Genomic DNA, 22347 nt, shown 5'->3' on the forward strand with positions numbered 1-22347 from the left:
TTCTGGGTCCTGGTCCTAGGGGTGCAGTGTGGGCCATGGTTTCCCCATATTCAAAATGAGAGGGGTGGGGAAAATAGCCACTGATAATTTTCTCTCTAGGCTAAATGCACACATGCTCTATTCTTTTTTCTCTCCCCTTCAGCCTGCAACACTATGGACTCATTTAATGAATATCCACTGGCCCTTAATAACGACAATAGCATTGATGATACTACTACTCAGTCACTACTTGTAGAGTGCCGAGCACATGCCAGCCACTGGGCTAAGAAAGCCTTGAGGTGGAGTAAACTCACTGAATCCGTGCAACCCCACTGGAGAAGGAAGCTCATCATTCCCATCTGTTGCACGGGGAGGTGACTGAGCCCAGAGACGTAAGGTTGCACATGCACAGTCTTGTACCAGGCAGTGACAGGTCCAGGATGTGAACCGGGTGTCACGTCCCGGGCCTGTGCTTGGCTCTAGGCACCGTGCTGGGCACAGCAGTTAGGAAGACAGACAGAGAGCTTGCTCTCTCTGTTGCTGAGGGAGCAATGGCCGCAGATAGGATGGCCTCACGCAGTGTGGGAAATGGCAGTGGATGGACGGGGGATTGGGCGGCCTGTGCAGGTTGCAGTGAGCAGCACATTTCACCTGGCCTTTGCCAGTGAGGCACTCCAGGTAGTGGGCACGGCAAGAATGAAGGTAGGATGGGGTTGGGGTGGGAGTATCAGAAGGCCGGGTAGGGCTTGGAACCTCACAGCAAAAAGATTCCCATTTAGTCTGTGGACCAGAAACCCTCAAACTCCAGTAATGATGTTTGCCAGTCTGCAAGTTCTAGCATATACTTTGCATCTGTCCTGAAATCACCTCCCTTTTAGAAACATATATATCTCTCTACTTAGTGTTATCTTAAGCATTCACAGCCACAATATCATGGATTTGCCTTGCCAGTTGTATTTTTCTCCTAACACATCAAAGTAAGTGCACAGGTATTAAACTAGAGAGGGTGTGCTTGCCCCGCTCCAAAATGGGGACTCGCGTCTGCCTTTGGGAACCAGGACTGTGGGTTTAGGCAGCTTGGAGGTTTGATCCGATCTGGGCTACAGAAGGATTTCTCGGAGGTTAGAAGGGGTAGGGGAGGCACTCCTGGGAATCTGCCCTTGTTCCATGACAAAGGTCTGGGGGTGCCAGCATGCCCCCAAACTGAGAGTGCCACTCTCACCCCAGCAAAACCCCTCCTCAGCCTCAGCTCTCCAGCTTCACCTGAGCCCACTCCTGATCCGCTTTCTCCTAGTCAAGCGCCGCTGAGGCCGTGCTGACCTCAATGACTAACACACATTCCTGGCCTAGTTACAGAGCCCCTCGCCTCGTGTATTTATAGCCACCTCCCAACTCCACTCATGCCTCTGAGGGAGACCTGGCCCTTCTTTGAAAGCTCCTTTCACTACCTCTGCCCTGCCCTGGGCCCCGCTTTCACTGGCAGGTGCTGTCAGTCTCCCCTCTGTCGGGGACAGGTGTGGGGCAGGGATTTTGTTCTGTGCGGCCATGGGCAAGTGGCTTCCCCTCCCTGGACCTCATCTGTAAAGTGAGAGCCATCATACTCTCCGACCAGGCTGGCCTGTGGCGAATGTAAACTGAGATATTCGTTCTGAGATCATGAGTAATGACTAATGTTCATGGAACACCAACTATGCACTAGGCCCTGTCTAAACACTTGGCATATTATGAGCTCATTTAATTCTTACAACAACCCCACAAGGGACATACTGTTATCATTATGCCAATTTTGTAGAGGAGGAAACTGAGGAACAGAAAAGTTAGGCAGCTTGCCCAAGGTCAAACAACTAGCTGGGATTCAAACCAGACTCCGGAATCTGTACTCCGGGCACTGAGCTGAACTTGACACACAGAGTGGTCCTCAGCCATACTGTAGATTTGCCCTATTTGTTTCCCACCTTTAGGGGTCCCCTGAATTAGCTAAGCACATCACTCTCCATCTGCAATAAAGTGGCCGAGGTGGGAGTGAATAATGAAGGTGCAATGTGCAATGCCTGGGCCTTTCAAGGGGTTATTGAGGACTTGGCTAATGAGGTTAGAAGGGGTAGGGGAGGCACTCCCGGGAATCTGGCCTTGTCCCATGACAAAGGTCTGGGGGTGCCACCATGCCCCCAAGCTGAGAGTGCCACTCCCACCCCAGCAAAACCTTTCCTTGGCCTCAGCTCTCCAGCTTCACCTGAGCCCACTCCTGACCGGCTTTCTCCCAGCCAAGCACCGGCTAATGAGGGAACAGAGCAAGAAAGGGAGAAGAGTCACAGCTGGGACTCCTGTCAAGGTGCCCAGCTTTACAGAGAGGTATGCTGATGCATGGCAGCACGGCAGGGCAGGCTGGCGTCTGATGGTACGTGAGAGGCTTTGGAGTTCTAGGAGTGGAGAACTCAGTTCCCTGCCCCTACCCTGCCTCTGACGTCTCTCAGCCTGATCTCAAAGGAGGAAAGTTTCCAATGAATGTTTTGATATAAAGGTTTTAGGAACTTAAGCCACCTCATCCCATGAATGTTATAGTTCCAAAAGAAGATTCCAAGAGGGACAAGAGAACAAATATTGTTTGGGTGTTTACTGTGTGTGTGTGGCACTGAGCCAGGCACTCAGTAGTCACTTGTTCATTCAACAAACATTGGCTCAGAACTCACTCCACTCTCTGTGCCAGCACTGACGCTGCCTGCCTTGCATGTGGATACTTCTGGACCAGGATACCTGCATAGCAAGTGGCAGGGCTGGGATCGAATGCAGGCGTTTTTCTCACAACAAATTGCTAATAGTGGGTGCAGGGACATTTGACTTTACTTCCTCATACCCGTTCCCATATAGATTCGGCTGCAGCCCAGTTTTCCAGGTTCCCAACCTGATCCCTTATGGTCACTGGGACATGCTGCTTTTCCTAAAATCAGCCCTAACAGATAAAACCCTATTCCCAACCTTGAAGGAAGCTCCAAGCCGTGGTTTCTGGATTCTGGAATTGAAGAGACGTGTAGGCTGCCTGTCCTTAGCCAGAAAATTAATGGCCGACCCTGATTTAATTAGCTTTTCCTTACAATGACTTAGGGAAGCCTGTAATTAGCTCAGGGGCCTGGAGGGAGAGGCCCAGGTGTTGGAGCCAGCGTTGGAGCAAGCAGCAGGGGAGTGGGGTGCTGGTTTTAAGATCAGACTCCTGCCCTTGCCAGGTAATTGTGGAGGCTGGGAAAACTTCTCCCCTCCTCACTGTAGGAGGCAGGTGGAGAGAAATCCTAAATGAATGCCGAAGAAAAGAGGGTGGACTTAGAGATTATAAAAATAATTCTTTAAAAAAAAATTTTTTTTTTTTTTTGAGGCAGAGTTTCATTCTGTCACCCAGGCTGGAGTGCAGTGGCGCAATCTCAGCTCACTGCAACTCCACCTCCTGGGTTCAAGTGATTTTTGTGCCTCAGCCTCCCAAGTAGCTGGGATTACAGGCGCACACCACCACACCCAGCTAATTTCTGTATTTTTAGTAGAGATGGGGTTTCGCCAGGTTGGTCTTGAATTCCTAACCTCAAGCGATCTGACTGCCTGGGCCTCCCAAAGTGCTAGGATTACAGGCATGAGCCACCACACCCGGCCTCTTTTTTATTTTTCCTTTTTTTTCTTTGCCTACCCAAATCAAAAGGAGTGCCTTTCCATTTTGATTTGCATTGGAACAAACTATATGGCATATGTGGCTTCTGCAGGCCACACATCACTGCAGGTTCAGAGTGGCAACTGGACTATGTCACTGCAGACAAACTCTCCAAGCCCCTGGCATATGGCTGTGGCAATCCTCCCACAATGTCAGGTATTAAAGCCAGACTTTTCCAGCTAAAAACAGGGCAGACTCTGTTCGCAGTTTTGAGGAGGGGGTCCTAGAACAGGGACTGCGTTGCATGCAGGGTAAGTGGATATGAGCCAGACGTTGGGCAAGGTTTTGCCTGAGACCCTTGCCAGCGTCAGACTTCCGGGCACACACCTTCCAAGCAGCAGATTGTCCCTCTGCGGCTTCCCAGCCCCTATGTGACCCAGCTTCGTGGGTTTCCCAAGCCCTGCACCTGCCCCCACACAAATCCTCACAGTGAAGCAGAGCCAATCCCACCTCTCAATAATTTAGCCTTGATCTGAAGGCATCAGAGAAGCCCCCGTAAACTATTAGTTAAGTAACAGTGAAGAGTTTGCAGGCTATCTTTGAGGATAAGATGATATCCAGGACCAGAAAATCCTTCATTCATGAACTTTCAGTCTGGGAACTTTCACAGGCATGAGTAAACCCATGATCAGTGGCTAAAGTCAGTGATTATGGACAGGTGTTTTAATCTCTGAGCCATTTGGTCTTGATCCAGAATGATTTGTCTGTTGATGCTCCTTTTTAAGGTGTTTTAAGGACATTGTTAATCCCTCCAAGTTCAACCAATATAGAAGCAGTGAGAGTGTGGAAATTGTGTAAAGTGATTGTGGAAATGGAGGTGAAATGCCACTCTTTAGAGATGTATACACCCAAGGTGCTTGTATGGTGACATCTGAGATGTAGAGACAAATTGATTGTAAACTCCTCAGGAAGTTAGTCTGAGTGTGAGTGGAGAGCCAGAGGTGGCCATGGGCTACACTTGGAAGGAACAACAGCATTTCTGCTGACACTTTCAGAATGCCTACTTTGTGTCAGAGGCCATGCCAGCCACACACATCATCTCTAACTGTTACAGCAACCCTGCTAGAGAGGCAATATTAGCCCACTTACAGAAGAGGAGACTGAGAGTCAGCGAGGGGAGGTAACTTATCCAAGACTATCCAGGCAGGGCAGTGTTTGGATTTCAGCACAGGTTTGTCAGGTATCAAGAGTCTGTATTCTTTCACACTTCGCAGAGGTGGGATGGTGGGGCTGGGGGTTGAAAGGCAAGGGGAATTAAGTGGGTGGGCACAAGGCGTAAAGGAAAATGAATGTAAAATTTTATTTTTGAAAATGAATACTGTGAGCTAGGTTGCCAAGATGAAAAGTACAGTGTCTGCCCTCCAGCTCCTCGTGGTCCCATGTATGTGTACTGCTGTGCCCTATTTGAGCAGGCTTCCTTTCCAGTACACGTGTATTGCTTTTTCTCAGCTGCTGTGCTTATCCCCCTCATCATAACAACCCTCTGTGTTAGGCTGAGAGAGGTTAGCTAGTTGTCTCAAGGTCACACAGCTACTAAGTGGAGGAGCTGGGATTTGATCCTACATCTGTTTGACTGCATAGCCTGAGACCTTCTCTGGGATCCTGTCTCCCCTGTGACCATCATGCCTATCTCACTTCTACCTCCTGGTCATTCCACTGGAAGTAACTTTCTGTGTGCAGAGCTTCTGCTGAAGCCAGTGTTGGGCTTGTTAGTTGGAGAAAGGAGATGTATTTGAAACCACCCAAGAAAAAGACACTTGAAATAACTTCTCAGTAGCCCTTACTGCTAAAATGCACTAAATCCCAAACAGGAGTAGGCCTCTGAAGGACTCACATCCGCACTGTGTGTTTGTCTGGGATCTACAGCTGACGGTGCACTTTCGAAGTCATTACCTCATAGAGCCTCACAGCAGCCCTGGGGTGGGTGTCCTGAACCTCCTTTTACAGATGAAGAAGCTGGAGGCTCAGAGAGGTAATGGGGCTTGCTCAAAGTCACATTCACACCTGGGGGTGACCTTGGATGCCTCATGTTTTCTCCCAGAGCCTGAGGTTCTTCAGCTGCAGAGATGGTGATGATGATGTTGGCACCCAGGGTTGCTCTGAGGACTACAAGAGAGAACACAGGTGGAAGAATTTAGCATAGGACCTGGCACACACTGGTAGAGGCACTGGACTCTTCCAAGCGAAGGTCACAGATGTGGATAGTTAGGATAAAGAGAGGCCACGAGTGAAAGGCTCTTGAGCCACTGCTTGTGCAAACAGGTGGGCTGGCAGCTGCTGACAGTGACAACAATGGCTGGTTTTTATTGTTTAATCCTCCACAAATGTCATATTCCATCCTCATCCCAAGCTGTACAAAGTGAGTTATTATTTTGTGCCCATTTTGTAGATGGGAAGGTGGAGGTGCAGGCAGGTTAAGTAGGTGGGAACCAGATAGCAGTTTTCAACAGAGAAGAGTAAAACAACTCAAGTTCAGAGTGTGACAAGCTTTTAACTTAACTTTCTCTTTAAAAATATCACACTTAAATGTCTCCCCTGAACATGTCTCCCTACTTTTGTTGACCTCTCTAGCATTTACTTTGTGATTTCCTTCACGGTAGAACTTACTCCTCTCTGGCATGCCACCTTAGCATTGCTCATGGAAGGTGGAATCCTGGTGCCCACCCAGGGCTAGAAGTGAAGTTGGGTTCCATAAATTGCGAATCTTTGCTATTGCTTTGGAAGTGGTGAAGGCTCCTGCTTTATGCCCAGCAGCACCTCTGACACACGGTGCAAATGGTGTCCGGCTAACCTAAATCATATTTCAAATATGCTATTGGAAAAACCCTGGTCCACAGGGAAAATGCCCCCTTGATGTTCCCTCCCCCACTTGATTGATTCCTCGGGAATCCTGGGTGTGGCTGGTAGCAGGGGAGAGGAGAACTTGGCTCCACTAAGTGGTCAGATATATCAGAGCCCAAGCATTTATCTCTAGGCCTCCGTTTCCTCTTCTCTAAAATGCAAAAATAAAATAAAATAAAATAAATAAATAAAAGAAAGTGAACTGGCAGGACTAGACTGGAGTGGAATCTACAAACCAGCTACTTGTGAGAGCAGCCCACTGAAAATACATTTGTTTGTTTTGCTCAGAGCTTAAAATAAAATTGAATTAAATGCCAATGTTTAAAAATTGGGGGATAGTGCGTAAGAATCCAGATTTCTATGTTCTCTTAAAATACTGTGAGCACTGCCCATCCAGAGTTGGCTGGAGGCGGGTGAGGCCACAGAGATGAAAATATGGCCACTAGGTCATCCCCTCTCCACCTGACTTCATTAAGGGGCCCTTTCTCCCCTGGACTCAGGAGGTAAGTGAGTTTGTGATGCTGGACCTGCATCCTGAACGTGGGAGCCCCTTCAAGGGAGGGGGTGGGCTTCTGGCACAAAACCTTTACTATTTCCTTAAAACACACTCATGATATGCCAGGGTTGTAGTAAACATATCAGGTACAATTCTAAGCACTATACCCACACCAGGCAACTACTTAGTTCTCATAGCCACTTCCTGAGGTGAGTGCCACTGCTATCATACCCATTTTGCAGATGAGGACGCCGAGGCACAGAGAGGTTAACTCACTTGGCCAAAGTCACATGACCGGTAAGTGGTGGCATTGGCATTTGATCCCCGGCAGCTCTGTCTCCAAATTTGTGCTCTAACCATTGTACAATGCTGCTCCTTTTCCTCTTTTCTGGGAGAATGGCCAGTCTTATGGCTTTGTCCAAGTTTCCATCTCTCAATATGACAACTAATTCATCATCTCCCCAGCTCTCCTTCCCTCTTCTATTTATTACTTCCCTCCCTCATGTCAATCAACTCCTTTAACCGGAACAGCCTTCTAAGGACAGGTACACTATTTTCCCCATGTTGGGGTGAGGACATTGAGACACAGAGAGGTTAGGTAACCTCTCCTGGCTAGAGGTGGGAGAGTCAGGATTTGACTCTGGCCATCTGTTGGCAGAGCCCATGCTCCTGGCACTCTCTAACACCCTGGAATCCCCTCAACCACCCAGCTTGCCATTCATTTCTTCCCTCCTTCAGTTTTTCACTTATCTATCCATTCAACACTCAACCAACACCTTGTGCTCATGCCACCCCTGTGCTGGGCATGGGGGGCTCAGAGACACCTGCATCGAGACTGGCAGGAGTGGGAAGATGACATCCTGCTCTCAGAACAGGAGCTGCCCATGAACGCTCCCTCTGGGGCCAAGACCAGTGGGAGAACTGATTTTCAACGAACAGCCCTGGAGAGTTCAGGAGGAGGGAGCAGAGGGGAAGCTGGGTGGCCAGCTTCCTGCAGAGGTGAGTCCACTGTAAGGCACTTACGGATTCAAGGAGACCCCAGCACCCCTGTCACGCTCATCCCCTGACCCCACCCTTGGCAGCCAGAGCACCGGCTAGCCTTTTGATTGTGGTTAGTCCACTGCTCCTGTGGGGCCCTGAGAAGAGGATTTGCTCTTCTGGGCCTCCGTCTCCTTATCTGTAAAATATCTTGAAATAACCTTTTTGTTTTAGAACTGTTTTAGATTTACACAAAAATTCCTAAAGACAATACAGAGAGTTCTTGTCTGTGCTGCATTCAGTTTCCCCTATTAGTCACATCTTCTATTAGAATGGCACCTTTCTCATAATCAATGAATCAATATTGATATTAGCTAACACCCATACTTTATTCACATTTCCTCTGTTTTTACCTAACACCCTTTTCCTCTTCCAGGTTCCCATTGAGGGTGCTGCATTGTATTTAGTCATCATGTCTCCTTAGGTTCCTCTCGGCTGGGACAGTTTTGCAGAATATTATTTGGAAAAAATTAATTTCGAATACCTCAGAAGGAATATTTTGGGCTACAAGAAATATTTTAATCTGGGTGGTGGTTACACAGGTGTAAACACGTGTAGAAAGTGGTGCATTTAAAATTAGTGCACTTTATCTACTATGTGTGTCATGCCTCAATAAAAAAAAGATTCTCCAATTTGCCACAGTCCCCAGGACTCCCTGTTACATTTCACTCATTCTCTGTCATTGTTTTGTATCATCTGCTTCGCAACTGTATTCATTATACAGTAGATGAATAAGATCCTTTTAGTTTACTCATCTTCAAAGTGGGTATAATAATTTTCTACTTGATAAGGCTGTAGTGAAGATGAACTGGGACAGTATGTATCAAGTCCTTAACACAGTGCCTGGTGCATAGTAAGTGTTCAGTAAAAAGGAATGATGATTGTGTGTGTAATATTTGAATTTTTAAAAGAGGTGTGTGAGCCTTCCTTCTCCTTACAGCAAGCCCCATCCTCTCCTTCTCCTTTCTCCCCTGCCTCCTCTTTTGTCTCTGTTCATCTCTGCCTGGGAGGGTCAGGAGGTGGGAGAGACAGAGCAGAGCCTGCAAAGACGGTGTATACCGGCCAACAGAAGCGGAAGACCCTTGAGCATGACCCCCAGACTGTCCTCAAAGCCCAGGGAAGCTTTGGTGGAAGTTAGGGTTCCAATCATTCCCTATATAAGGAGTTCCTTGGGGTGCGAGGAGCTTGAGGAGCGTGCAGTTCCCAGACAGCTTCCTCCAAAGCTATATCCTGCCCCCTCAGAGACTTTCCCTGGCCAGTGATCCCTGGACACAGGGATTGGGAGGGTTTTTAGAGGGGTGCTGTGGATTATGGAGACAAGTAACCTCCAACCTGGGCTGTCTGCTGGCTCAGCCTCTTGGGGGGATGCCAGATTCCCCTGTGTGGCACCCCCAGAGTCATGCCCAGAACCAGTGAAGTCAGCGGGAGCTGTCTGTGATGAGTGTGCAGAAGGCCAAGAAGGACCCATTAGGACCAATGAGGGGTTGAGGGGAGTGGAAAGAATAGGGACTGAGGGGTAGGGGGCCAGGGCTGAGTCCTGCCTTGCCCTCTGACTTGCTACATGACTGCTGGCGAGTCCCTTCCCCCTCTGAGTCTCTATTTCCTAATAATAATAACAATAATAATAACAATCATGATGATAGTAATGATGGTGGTGGTGATGGTGACAGCAGCTCCCAATTTAAGTATAAGGCATGGGATAAGCCCTTTATGTATACAGCATAATTTCATCTTTATATATAACCCATCAGCTAGGTCCTGTTATTATCCCCATTTCACGTATTTTTAAAATGGGGTCAAGGGGTCGAGAGCGTGTGTAAGCTTTCCCAGCTAAACCGTTTGCAGACACAGGATTCAAACTCCAGGCTGTCTGATCAGAAACTGACACCACGACCTAGGTCATCTCCCCTGTGTTTACACCTCTGAGATGGGCAGGTAGCCTCAAGGGTCTCTTAGTTTTCCTTCCAGCATCAGCCTTGCTGCCTCTGAGGGCGGCTCCCATGTTCAGGGAGGGAAAGGGGGCAGCTCAGAGCTAACAGCTACTGGACACTTGCCTGTGTCGAAGGGCTCCCTCGCTTATCTCATTTGATCTTCACACAGCCTTATGAAAGAGGAACTGTTACCACCAACCCCATTTTACAGGGTAGAAAACTGAGGCACAGAGAGATGGAGGTAAATGTCCCAGTGGACTCCTGGGTGTCAGGATGTGAACCTGGGTCTTCTGGCTCCAGAGCCCCTGCTCTTGTTCACTTTCACCGCCCTCTGGAGGGAGCACGCCTATGGAGCTGGGTGAGGCCAGAGATAGTACCCCCTGGGGCTCCTCATCAATACCTAAAGAGCTTGCCTGGGCCAGTGCTTGCCCTCTACTCTCCCTCCCAGACAAGGACTCAAAGCCTCACAGATTCCTCTCCTTACACCCTTTCCATCTCAGCAACCCCCTACCTCCCCACCACTGCCCTGCCCTGGACTGGAGACCCAGGCTCCTGGGGAGACCAACCAGTCCAGGGCTGTGGGGAGGGCCTTGCGAACCCAGCCTCCCATACCTGGCCAGAGATGACGGTGAATCACCCGGTCTCCTCGCTGGGTCCCAGGCCACAGACACAAGTACCCTCTATGACTGCTCGGCTCCGGCACCTACAGTCACTGCAGAAGTCTGCAGCGTATGGCCACACCCTGCAAGGTGGCCACGGCACCCAGGCCTGGCTGCCAGCAGGGCTGCCTCCCTTTCTGGCCTGGGGATCTGTGAGGAGGGAGGCGGGGTGAAGAGGGGCAGGGGAGTGGGGCTGGCCATCAGGGTCTGTGGGCTGGCCTCCACAGTGTGGTAATTGGCAAAACAGTAGTCTCTGTCAAAAGCAACGTGGGAGGTGGGCATTACTCTGCGCCCCTGGCTTCTTCTTGGGCCTTTGTTCTCACAAGCGTGAGGCTCCTGATCCTATCAGCAACACCCTGGCTTCAGCCCTGGCTACCTGGAAGTTCTTTTGTTCTGAGGACTCTCTGTGCAACTGGCTGGCATGGAGCAGCCCTGGGAACATGGGGAAAGGGTGGTTACGATGCGTGCATCTGGCCCAACCCAAGGAGGCTTCCACTGAAACAGGTCACGTGGGGAGACGCCAGGCCAGGAGAGCCTAGGCCAAACAGCACAGAATCTTGCTTCCTCCAGGAAGCCTCTCTGGACTAAGGGGAAAAGAGTGTAACACAGTCCCCTACCCACCTTGCCTCTGGGCCCCGTGACCCTCCTTGCTTGTGCCCTATAATGTGCCTGATCACTTTCTCTTCATAGAGAAACAGGAAGAAAACATTTATTGTTTCCTGCTGAGCAGCTTGTCCTTCCTCCAGCATCCTTGGAGAAGGAGCACTTTCCACATGAGCAAGTTTCCCAGCTACTGTAATCGTCCCCCTTCGCGTGCCAACATGTGTTTTATCTTAAATATTTCTGGCGTAAGGAACACACCCCTGAATATATTTTTTCACTTTTATGTGAATTGATATTTTGCTAATCACAGCAACTCCTGTTTGACAAATAGCAGAACGTCTACGCTGCAAACATATTATTTAGTCAATCTAGGGACTTCCTTTGCTTTCCAGCCTTTTACTTTTAAAAATACGGTTTAAGCAGGTGCGGTGGCTCATGCCTGTGATCCCGATTACTTGCTTGGTGCTGGTGTCAGGGTGCGAATACGGATTGTAGGCTCTCAGTTCAAGCAATGTGAGAACCGCTCATATTCGGGATGGGGAAGCTTAGTTAACTTTCTCAGATCCATGAGATGACTGGGGAGGAAAAAATGGAGAGCTGGCAATAAAGGGGGTCCAGCATTGACCCCCCACCTCTCTGGGCATCCCAGCCAAGCGGGGGTGATGGGCTTGGGTCTCTGTGCCACTTCCCACCTTCCTGGGGGAAGACTCAGGAGCGGGTGTCATCTCAGAATGAAAGTCAAGTGACTGACGAGAGGCAGTAGGGGCACCCCAGAGGTTCTCAGACCACCCAGGAAGGACATTACTTCTCTAGGGAAACAAAGACAGGAGGTGATCTAGGAAGAAAACCTCTTTCTCTCACCCTTTGAAGATCATTTTAGGAATGATCTTCCTGGCACTCCCCTATCCAGCAACAGCCAGTTGTACACCTACCTGTTTTGTGGCCTTCCCGCCTGTAACCACCTTGAAAGCTAAGTCCCTGGCTTCCCGTGTTTCTGGAGTCTAGAATATAGTTGTGCAGAGAAAGCGCTCGGCTTTAAACTTACAGACTCTTTATGTAAGATAATGATCCCACAGTCCCAGATTGGAGTTTAAGGCCAATGGGCATCCCCTGGAAGCTAAGACATCAGTGATTTTTAGAAGGATGTCAGATTTTAGAGAATGACGTAAAATATTCTTCGAGTCTATTTGGGAACCTAAATGTCATGAAAGAACTGGTGGTCTGTCCAGAATCAGCTTCAAATCATTATGATGGGGCTATGGGTTGAACTACGTCCTTCCGAAAAGATAGATTGAAGTCCTAACCCCTCATACCCCAGAATGTGAGGTACAGATGGGCATTTACAGAGGGTGTTTACAGAGGTGATCAAGTTAAAATGAGGCCATTAGAATGGGTCCTAACCTGGAATGACTTGGTGTCCTTATGAAAAGGGAACTTTGGACACAGAGGCACTCACTGGGGGAAGATGACATGAAGGCAGGGGACTAGAGTGCTACTTCTCCATTCCAAGGAGCTCCGAAGATGGCTGGCGAACCACCAGTAGCTGGGGGAGAGGCCGGGAAAGAGTCACCCTCACCATCCCTGGAAGGAACCAAGCCCTCTGACACCTTGATCTTGGACTCCTAGTCTCCAGAATGTGAGACAACACATTTCTGTTAGTTTGTGGTCATGTGTCACGGCAGCCCTAACGAACTAATACAGATGATAGACTCTGTTTTCCCAGTCCTCAGGTGGCTGAGAGAGACCAACACGGTCCCAGCAAAGGTGCCTGGGGTCCTCACCATTTGAGGCGATTGTTCCCACTGGGGACCAATAAAAGAACAAAACTCACCGAGCAGTCGTCAATATTCCAGGCCCTAAGCTGGGCATATCCTATTTTCTCTTCCATTGAATCCTTCCAACATCCTCAAAAAGGAGGGCTCTCATTTTAAAGAATATAAAACTGAGATGGGAAGCACTTAAGTAACTTGTCCAGGATTGCACAGCTGGGACCTGCACCTGGCAGAGGGGAGACGACCTGCGGCCGGAGTGTCCCACTGCACCACGCCTCCTCCCCAGGACAGGCCTCGTGCGATGGCTCCCTGGCTCTGACAAGTGGTTACCAGAGGTTTGGGGCGTGTGTTGATGCAACCTCTTTGTTCCCTTCCCTGAATTTTAGACTGGGGAAGTCTGGCCACAGAGGGGGCTCACGTTTTTGTTTCCTTCGTTCTCTCATTGAAGAGAACAGGAATGCAGAGAAAAGTTCAAACTCCCCAAAAGGATAAACTGTTTAAGAATCCTCAAGTCCTTTTAAAACCCTCCTTTGTGCCAGTTTCCATCTTTGACAAAGCACTTTCTTGAGCATGGGGTTCCCATCCCCCAGCATGGCCCTCAGATGGGAATTATTGTCCACATTTTAAGGCAGGATGAGTCAGTTGCTTTGTAAAGTGGTGTTGATTACAACTGCCTAATACATTGCTGACGTGGACATTCTGCCGATTGAACTTATGTATAAGGAAAGATGCCTGTCATTTTTACTTAGAAAGGGTTTCTGCTGGGGAGGATTTAGTTGTTCTGGCACAGTCTTGGGGTAAAACATTTTTCATAAACGTTTTCTGACTCCACAACTTCCCTTAGTTGGTTTTCCTCTCTGGATGTTCCTGTTGGCAAAGATAGTGACAAGATTCCTTGATTCCCTTATTGAGGCAGTGACTCGAGCTGCTTTGTGGTTGGAACGTCTTGGCAGTTGCAGGAGGGGTAAGCTTTGGGAGGCCCTTTCCCTCTGGCTCCAGAGAGAACAGGTCAGTCTTCAGGCTTTAGGGTCTGCTGGCACATACTCCCTCCCCTCGGGCTCAGCCCAGGTCTGCCCCAAAAGGCGTGCTGCTGAATGTCCCATCGACAGTGAGCCAGTGGCTTTGACCCCACTTGGAAATGCAGACAGCACGGGGTGGGAGTGCTGGTTCCCAGCAGATGCTACTTCTTCCACCTGCACTGCATTTTACTGAAAATCTGAACTCCAGAACCATACTACCAGGGTTCAAATCCCAACTTGGGTGGTATTAACACTGAACACTCTGCTTCAGTTTCTTCCTTTGTACAGTGGGGATAAGAATGGTCATGTATGTCTTATAGGGCTGTTGTGAGCACTAAATGATTAAACATTTTAAAGCACTTAGAACAGGCCCTGGCACAAAGTGAGCCCTGTATTAAGTGATTGCTATGGTGATTTTTGTGACTATTGTTGTTACTATGAATTCATTCAACCAACATGGGTTGTATGTGTGGAGATAGATGCTACTTCCTGGCAATCCAGGCATTGGACTTAACCACTCTGAGCCTTGCTTTCCTCTTCTGTGAAATGAGGATAACAAAATTGTACATGTCACAGGCTGGTGGTGAGGACAAGGAGCTCATCGCAATGCCTGGCATGCAGTGAGTACTTGGGGACTCCTAGGCACTGAGATGATTATTGACATTGGTGTGACTGTGATTCCTGCTGGCCATCAGGCCAGGCCCTCCATCGCTGCCCTCAGAGAAACTTAGAATCACCTTGGACAGACCCACTTCTGAGGCTAGAAGGTCACCACTTAGGGTCTGAGTGGCCCTCATGTCCTCCCTGGATTCTCCTCGCCCCACCCCCTGGCACCCCTGACCTAGAACTGTGACCTGGCCCTTCCTGATGTGCCCCTCACCCCCCATCCTCTCCTGGCTTTGGAGGGATGTTTCTCAAACATTGATCGGACTACTGGAAACCCCCAATAACTTCACCACTGCACATAGATTGTGATTCAAACTCCTTACAGGGGCCCTCTGCTCACATTACCACGTTATCTTGGGCCCTGTTCATCCCTCCCCAGTCCCACTGAGGCCAGAGGTCTCTTTGTCCCATTCATAAAGGCACATGAGAGGTGAATAAATGTATAACAATGACTGCACATAGAGGGTGCTCAGTAAACCCTTGTAACCAAATAAACAGGTAGCTAAGCCCTGGCTTCAAGCATCCTTTAGAGAGAAGATGATGCATCTTTGTTATTATATAATAAAACAGGTTGAACTCCGTGGTGAAAACTCTACTACCTGGTTTCCACCGATGGGCATGGGAAGCCTTCGTCAACCTATCTCAGGAGGAGGAGAGGAGTGATGTCACCGCCTGTCCCTGAGGATGGCTCATGGATGGCTCTCCTCAACCTCCTTCCCCACCCACGCCTATCAAAAGCTGCTGGGTTTAGATGCTCAAGTTTCTGTTCCGTATTATGGATCATTTAATATTCAAGAGATGGCATTAAATAAATATGTGGGCAATTATGTAATGTGTTTGGAAACAATCTGGTTCGTCCCAAAGTGCTTGGGCGAGAAACCAAACTTTAGCAAAGCAAGAGGTCTGGGTGGTGTCTGAGGGTTGAGCAGGGAGGCACGTGGCCCGTCTGCTTGTTTTCTCCCTCCCTGAGTTGAGTCTGTGGTTACTCATCTTCAGGCAGGCACAAAGGCAATAGGAAGCCAGTGATGCTGCCTTGCACAGTTAGAAGCTCAGGGTTGCATGCTGGCTGCAAGGTTTCTTCTCTCTGGGCGTCAGTTTTCTCATTTGTGAAAAGGGCTAACAGCGCCTGCTGGGAAGGTCAAACAAGATGACGACTCTAAGCTCTGGCTCAGAGGACAAGCTTGTGCAACAGAAGTTGTGTCTGATGCTGAAAGATGAGCAGTGAGAGCTCTGATCTCTTACATGTTGGGCCCATTGGGCATGCACTCCAAGATTTGTATATCACCCTAATGTAAGGTTGGTCAAGCAAGGCAAATAGCAGTGGCCCCAAGAAAGGCCTGTAGGAGCACAGAGGAAGACATGGTTGATTTCAGTAAGGAGCCACAGAAATCTCACAGAGCTGCCATATATGCTGACTCTGGAAGGTTGAGTGGTGTTCTGGCCTCAGAGAGGGCTGCCTCATTTAACTAACATGCATCAGGCACCTAGCAGGTCTATTCATTTGATAAGAATTTAATGAGCACCTACTATGTTCCAGCTACTCTGCTAAGCACTTTACATGAATCATCTGCAAAATACCATTTTATAGATGAGGGATCTGAGACTCAGAGGGGCTGTCCCAGTTGCAGAACTGGTATTTGAACCTGGGACTGAGTCCAGCTGCCAAACTCTCAATAACCAATAAACATACTACTGCCACCCAGCTGGTCTGTCCTGTCTTTTCTGTCAGCACTTAGCACATGTCCCAGCAAGCCCACCTGACTACCTCACCTCCAAGTCTTCATGTGCAGGCTGGGGCATGACCCAGAGGGTAGAAGAACGAAGCAGGACCAGGTGAGGTTGCTGGCTTTTCATTCAGGCACCCTCCCAGGGCAGAGACAGTGTCAGATCCGCCTGGGCTCCCCAGTGTCAGTGCTGGGACAGAACCTGGATTGATAACCATCTACCATGTGATGTGATGGGGCTTTCCTCCTCCACAGTCTACATCATGCTCCTAATTCAAATACCATAGGGCTTCCAGGGAATTTCCCCAAACTGGCCCAATGTTGCATAAATAAGATACATGTCCCCAGTAGGATGACAGAGAGAAGACAGCTGCTTTCAAACACTGTGTTCCTGCTCAGTTGACCCTCCATTGGCAACCTGCACTCCCAGCATCTCTCTTCCCAGGTTGATACCCCCCAACCAAGTCCCCATCTCCAACTCACCCCTCCACGTCTTCTGGTTAAATGAGAGGTGTCAGGGTTTGGAAACTGAGGCCCATGTCTTGCTGGCTCTAGGGACTTGGTGACGAAGTTCAGCCCTGGAAAAGGGGAAAGATGGCATTAGTTAGGGGTGGGTGACATGACAGGGACCCAGGTCAAAAAGGAGAAGGGAAGTTAACTGTGGTGTGGAGTGTCCCCGATGTGTTGGCTCTAGGCTAGGGACAGGTTTGACAAGGACCTAGCTCTTGCCTTCTGCATTCAGACCAGCCTGGGTGGGCTTTGCCCCTCCTGGTCCCAGAGCCCATCTCAGGGGTGCAAGTCCACCTGCTTGCACTCAGGGAGGGGTCTCCCTGTCTGAGACTGGGAAGGCTGAGTGGTGGGCCCCAGAGAGAGGGCTGCCTCATTGAACTAACATGCATCGGGCACCTAGCAGTTCTATTCACTTGATAAGTATTTCATGAGCACCTACTATGTTCCAGCTACTCTGCTAAGCACTTTACATGAATTATCTTTGCTGGATCTTCATAAGATGCCACTGTTGTCCCCATTTTACAGATGGCCTGTGTGTGGCCTGTGAGGGCAGAAGGAGTGTGAAAGAGTAGTGTGTGTCCTGGAGAGACAGAGATACTTTCTTGGGCAAGTGACTTAAATTTCCTGAGCCTCCTTTTCCCCATCTGGAGGATAGAGATCATAATACCTATTTTTCAGGATTTTTGTGAGGGGTAACTAAAATATAATATGCATAAGTGCCGTGGGTCTTAGAAATACCCAATAAACAGCAGCAGCAGAGGGCACTGGGTGCTACATGGCTCCCTGTCAGCTTCCTTCTCTCTCTCTCTCTCAATCCATTTATTCATTTATTTGTATGTTTTTTTTTTTGAGATGGAGTCTTACTCTGTTGCCCAGGCTGGAGTGCAATGGTGCGATCTCGGCTCACTGAAACCTCAAGCAATTCTCCTGCCTCAGCCTCCCAAGGGGCCAGGATTACAGGTACATGCTGCCATGCCTGGCTAACTTTTTTGTATTTTAGTAGAGATGGGGTTTCACTGTGTTGCCCAGGCTGGTCTCCAACTCCTGAGTTCAGGAGATCCACCTGCCTAGGCCTCCCAAATTGATAGGATTACAGGCATGAGCCACCACACCCAGCCCTATTTGTAACTTTTTATTTTAAATAGTTATCGATTCAAATGAAATTGCAAAGAAATGTACAGAGAGATCCCATGCACCTCCCTCTGGACTTCCCCAAGGTTAACTTGCACTACTGCAGCACGCCATAAAAACCAGTCATGTGACATCATACAATCTACAGAGCTTACATGCAGCAGTTTGACGTGTGTGTGTGTGTGTGTGTATGTGTGTGTGTAGCTCTACGAAATGTTACCTGCAATTTTGTGTCACCACCACCACTACAATCAAGATGTAGAACTGTTCCATCCCTACAAGGCTTCCTTGGGCTACCCCGTTATAGTCATGCCCCTCATCCCTAACCCCTGGCAACCTCTAGCCTGTTCTCCATCTCTCTAATATTGTTCTTTCAATGACGTTGTATAAATGGAGTCATGCAGTATATAACCTTTTGGGACTGGCTCTTTTCACTCAGCAGAATTCCCTGGAGATTCCTCTAGGTGGTTGTGTGTAACAAGAGTTTGGTCCTTTTTATTGTTGGGTAGTATTCCATACGTGGATGCATTACAAGTTGTTTAACTACCAATCAGTGAAAGGACATCTGTGTTACTCCTAGTTGTGGGGTATTATAAACATTTATGTAAGGTTTGTTGTGTGAACAAATGTTTTCGTTTGTTGGAACAAATGCCCAAGAGTGCAATTGTTGGGTTGGGTTGTATGGCAGTTGATTTTTCTTTTTCTTTCTTTCTTTTTTTTTTTTTTTAAGAAAGTGTCAAACCATTTTCCAGTATGGTAAATGACTGTAGCATTTTACACTCCCACCAGCAATGTACGAGTGGATCCAGTTTCTCTGCATCTTCATCAACATTTGGTGTTGTCACTATTTTCTATCTCAGCCATTACGATAGGTGTGTAATAATATCTAATCAAGGTTTTATTTTTCATTTCCCTAATGACTAATGACATTGCACATCTTTTCACGTGCTTATTTGTCATCTACATATACTCTTTGTTGAGATGTCTTTTGCCCATTTTTAAATTGGATTGTTAAGTTGCTGAGTTTTGAGACTTTTTTGTATAAGTCAGATATCAGTACCTCATCAGGTTTTGTGGTTTGCAAATATTTTCTTCTAGTGCATAGCTTAGCTTTTTATCCTTGTCACAGGATTTTTTGTCTTTTTATTCTTGTCACAGGATATTTTTTGCCTGTTTTATGGATTTGCTCTCCTCCTCCTCCTCTTCCACCACTAGTTCCCCTTCCTCCTCCTCCTCCTCCTCCTCCTCCTCCTCTTCTTCTCCTCCTCCTCCTCCTCCTCCTCCTCCTCCTCCTCCTCCTCCTCCTCCTCCTCCTCCTCCTCCTCCTCCTCCTCCTCCTCCTCCTTCTTCTTCTTCTTCTTCTTCTTCTTCTTCTTCTTCTTCTTCTTCTTCTTCTTCTTCTTCTTCTTCTTCTTCTTCCTCCTCTTCTTCTTCTTCCTCTTCTTCTTCTCCTCCTCCCCTTCTTTTTCTTCATCTTTGTCTTCCTCATCTTCTTCATCTTCTTTCTTTTTTCTCTTCTTCTCTCTTCTTTCTTCTTCCTCTTCCTGTCTTTCTTCCTCTCCTTCCTCCTTCCTCCTACTCCTCCTCTTTCTCCTTCTCCTTCTCCTTCTTCTCCTTCTCCTCCTTCTCCTTCTTTCTTCTTTCTTCTTCTTTTTGAGAAAGGGTCTCATTCTGTTACACAGGCTGGAGTGCAGTAGCATGATCATAGCTCACAGCAGCCTTGAATTCCCAGGCTCGAGCAAGCCTCCTGCCTCAGCCTCCTGAACAGCTGGGACTACAGGTGTGCACAACTATGCCCAGCTAATTTTATTTATTTTTAATAGTGGCAAGGTCTCACTATGTTGCCCAGGCTGGTCTTGAACTCCTGGGCTGAAGCAGTCCTCCCACTTTGGCCTCCCAAAGTCCTCCCACTTTGGCCTCCCACTTTTCCCAAAGTCCTCCCACTTTGGCCTCCCACTTTGGCCTCCCACTTTTCCCAAAGTCCTCCCACTTTGGCCTCCCAAAGATTACAGGCATGAGCCACCACACCCAGCCTCTTACTTTTTGTCTACAAGTGTTATAGTTTTACATTTTACATTGAAGTCCATGGTCCATTATGAGTTAATTTTTATATGTGGTGTGAGACTTAGGTTGAAGTTATTATTATTATTTTCATTATTTTTGCCTATGGATGTCCAATTGCTCTAGCACTATTTGTTGAAAAGGTTATCATCTTACTTCATTGAATTGCTCTTGCACCTTTGTTAAAAATAGGTTGCGCATATTTGTGTGGGTTTATTTCTGGGTCATCTATTCAGTCCATTGATCTATTTGTCATATCTCTGTCAATACTACTGTCATGATTTCTATATAATAAGTCTTGAAATCACATAAACTGATTCTTCATTCTTTTTCAAAATTGCTTTAGATATTCTAGACTCTTTGCTTTTCCTTACAAATTTTAGAATCTTTTCCACATCTATACCAATTTGTCTGAGATTTTGATAGAAATTGCAGAGAACAGACATCTTTGCTATGTTAAGTCTTCCAATCCACGAACACAAGTATCTTCATTTATTTAGGCTTTTAAAACTTCTTTCATTTGTGTTTAATAATTTTCATCATATAAATCCTATAGATTTATTAAATTTATACCTATTTCATTTTTTGAGTGATTGTAAATGGCATTGTATTTAAAATTTTGGTGTCCACATATCCATTGCTAGTGTATAAAAATACATTTTTTTGTATGCTTAGTTTGTATCTTGTAACTTTCCTGAACTCACATATTACTTCTAGGGTGTTTGTGTTTTTAGATTCCTTGGGATTTTTATGTAGACAATCAAGTCATTGCAAAAGAGTTTTATTTCTTCCTTTGAATTTGTATGTCTTTTCTTGTCTTATTGCACTAGCTATAGCTTTCAGCACTATATTGAATATAATGATGAGACCTGACATCCTTGCCTTGTTCCCAATCTCAGGGGAAAACATTCAGTAAGTATAGGTATAAGATAGTTTTTTAAAATGCTCTTTATCAAGGTGAGGAAGCTTCTCTCTATTCATACTTTTTCTGTGTTTTATCACGAATGGGTGTTGAATTTGCTTTTCCTACATTGATGGATACCATCATGTGATTTTCTTCTTTAATCCATTAATATGGTGGATTATATTAATTGGTATTTAAATGTTAAGCCAACCCTGCATCCCTAGAATAAACTCCACTTGGTCATGATGCGTAATTCTTTTTACACACTGTTGAATTCTGTTTGTTAATGTTTTGTTAAAGATTTTCACATGTATACACATGATGGATGTTAGTCTGTAGTTTTGTATTTGTTTGTATTGTCTTTGTCTGGTTTTGCTATTATGATAATAGTAGCTTCATAAAATATATTGGAATTGTTTCTTCCTCTTCTATTTACTAGAAAACATTGTATAGAATTGGTGTTAATTTTTTAAACACTTAGTAAAATTCTGCAGTGAAACTACCTGGTCCTGACAGATTCACAGCCGAATTCTACCAGAGGTACAAAGAGGAGCTAGTACCATTCCTTCTGAAACTATTCCAATCAATAGAAAAAGAGGGAATCCTCCGTAACTCATTTTATGAGGCCAGCATCATCCTGAAATCAAAGCCTGGCAGCGACACAACAAAAAAAGAGAATTTTAGACCAATATCCCTGATGAACAGGGATATTGGCAACAATCCTCAATAAAATACTGGCAAACAGAATCCAGCAGCACATCAAAAAGCTTATCCACCATGATCAAGTGGGCTTCATCCCTGGGATGCAAGGCTGGTTCAACATATGCAAATCAATAAACGTAATCCATCATATTAACAGAACCAAAGACAAAACCCACTTGATATCTCAATAGACACAGCAAAGGCCTTCGACAAAATTCAACAGCCCCTCATGCTAAAAACCCTCAATAAACTAGGTATTGATGGAATGTATCTCAAAATAATAAGAGCTATTTATGCCAAACCCACAGCCAATATCATACTGAATGGGCAAAAACTGGAAGCATTCCCTTTGAAAACTGGCACAAGACAGGGATGCCCTCTCTCACCACTCCTATTCAACATAGTGTTGGAAGTTCTGGCAATCAGGCAGGAGAAAGAAATAAAGGGTATTCAACTAGGAAAAGAGGAAGTCAAATTGTCCCTGTTTGCAGATGACATGATTGTATATTGAGAAAACCCCATTGTCTCAGCCCAAAATCTCCTTAGGCTGATAAGCAACTTCAGCAAAGTCTCAGGACACAAAATCAATGTGCAAAAATCACAAGCATTCTTATACACCA

General features: G+C 47.0%; 1 protein-coding gene across 11 annotated transcripts in view; it reads right to left on the reverse strand.

Moving 5' to 3' along the window:
- The window catches only part of LOC105477698 (ATPase plasma membrane Ca2+ transporting 2), a 380543-nt gene that overhangs the window by 197711 nt on the left and 160485 nt on the right, over positions 1-22347 (reverse strand). For 10 of the 11 annotated variants that reach the window (XM_011734348.2, XM_011734345.3, XM_011734344.3 and 7 more), the window contains one exon: positions 16903-16997. The exons of the other annotated variant lie outside the window; for it this stretch is intronic. The gene's annotated coding sequence lies outside the window, so the exon portion shown is untranslated. The remainder of the gene's footprint in view (positions 1-16902; positions 16998-22347) is intronic. 11 annotated transcript variants of the gene reach the window in all.

Source organism: Macaca nemestrina, chromosome 2 (assembly GCF_043159975.1).
Source record: "Macaca nemestrina isolate mMacNem1 chromosome 2, mMacNem.hap1, whole genome shotgun sequence".
NCBI classification, from domain to species: domain Eukaryota; kingdom Metazoa; phylum Chordata; class Mammalia; order Primates; family Cercopithecidae; genus Macaca; species Macaca nemestrina.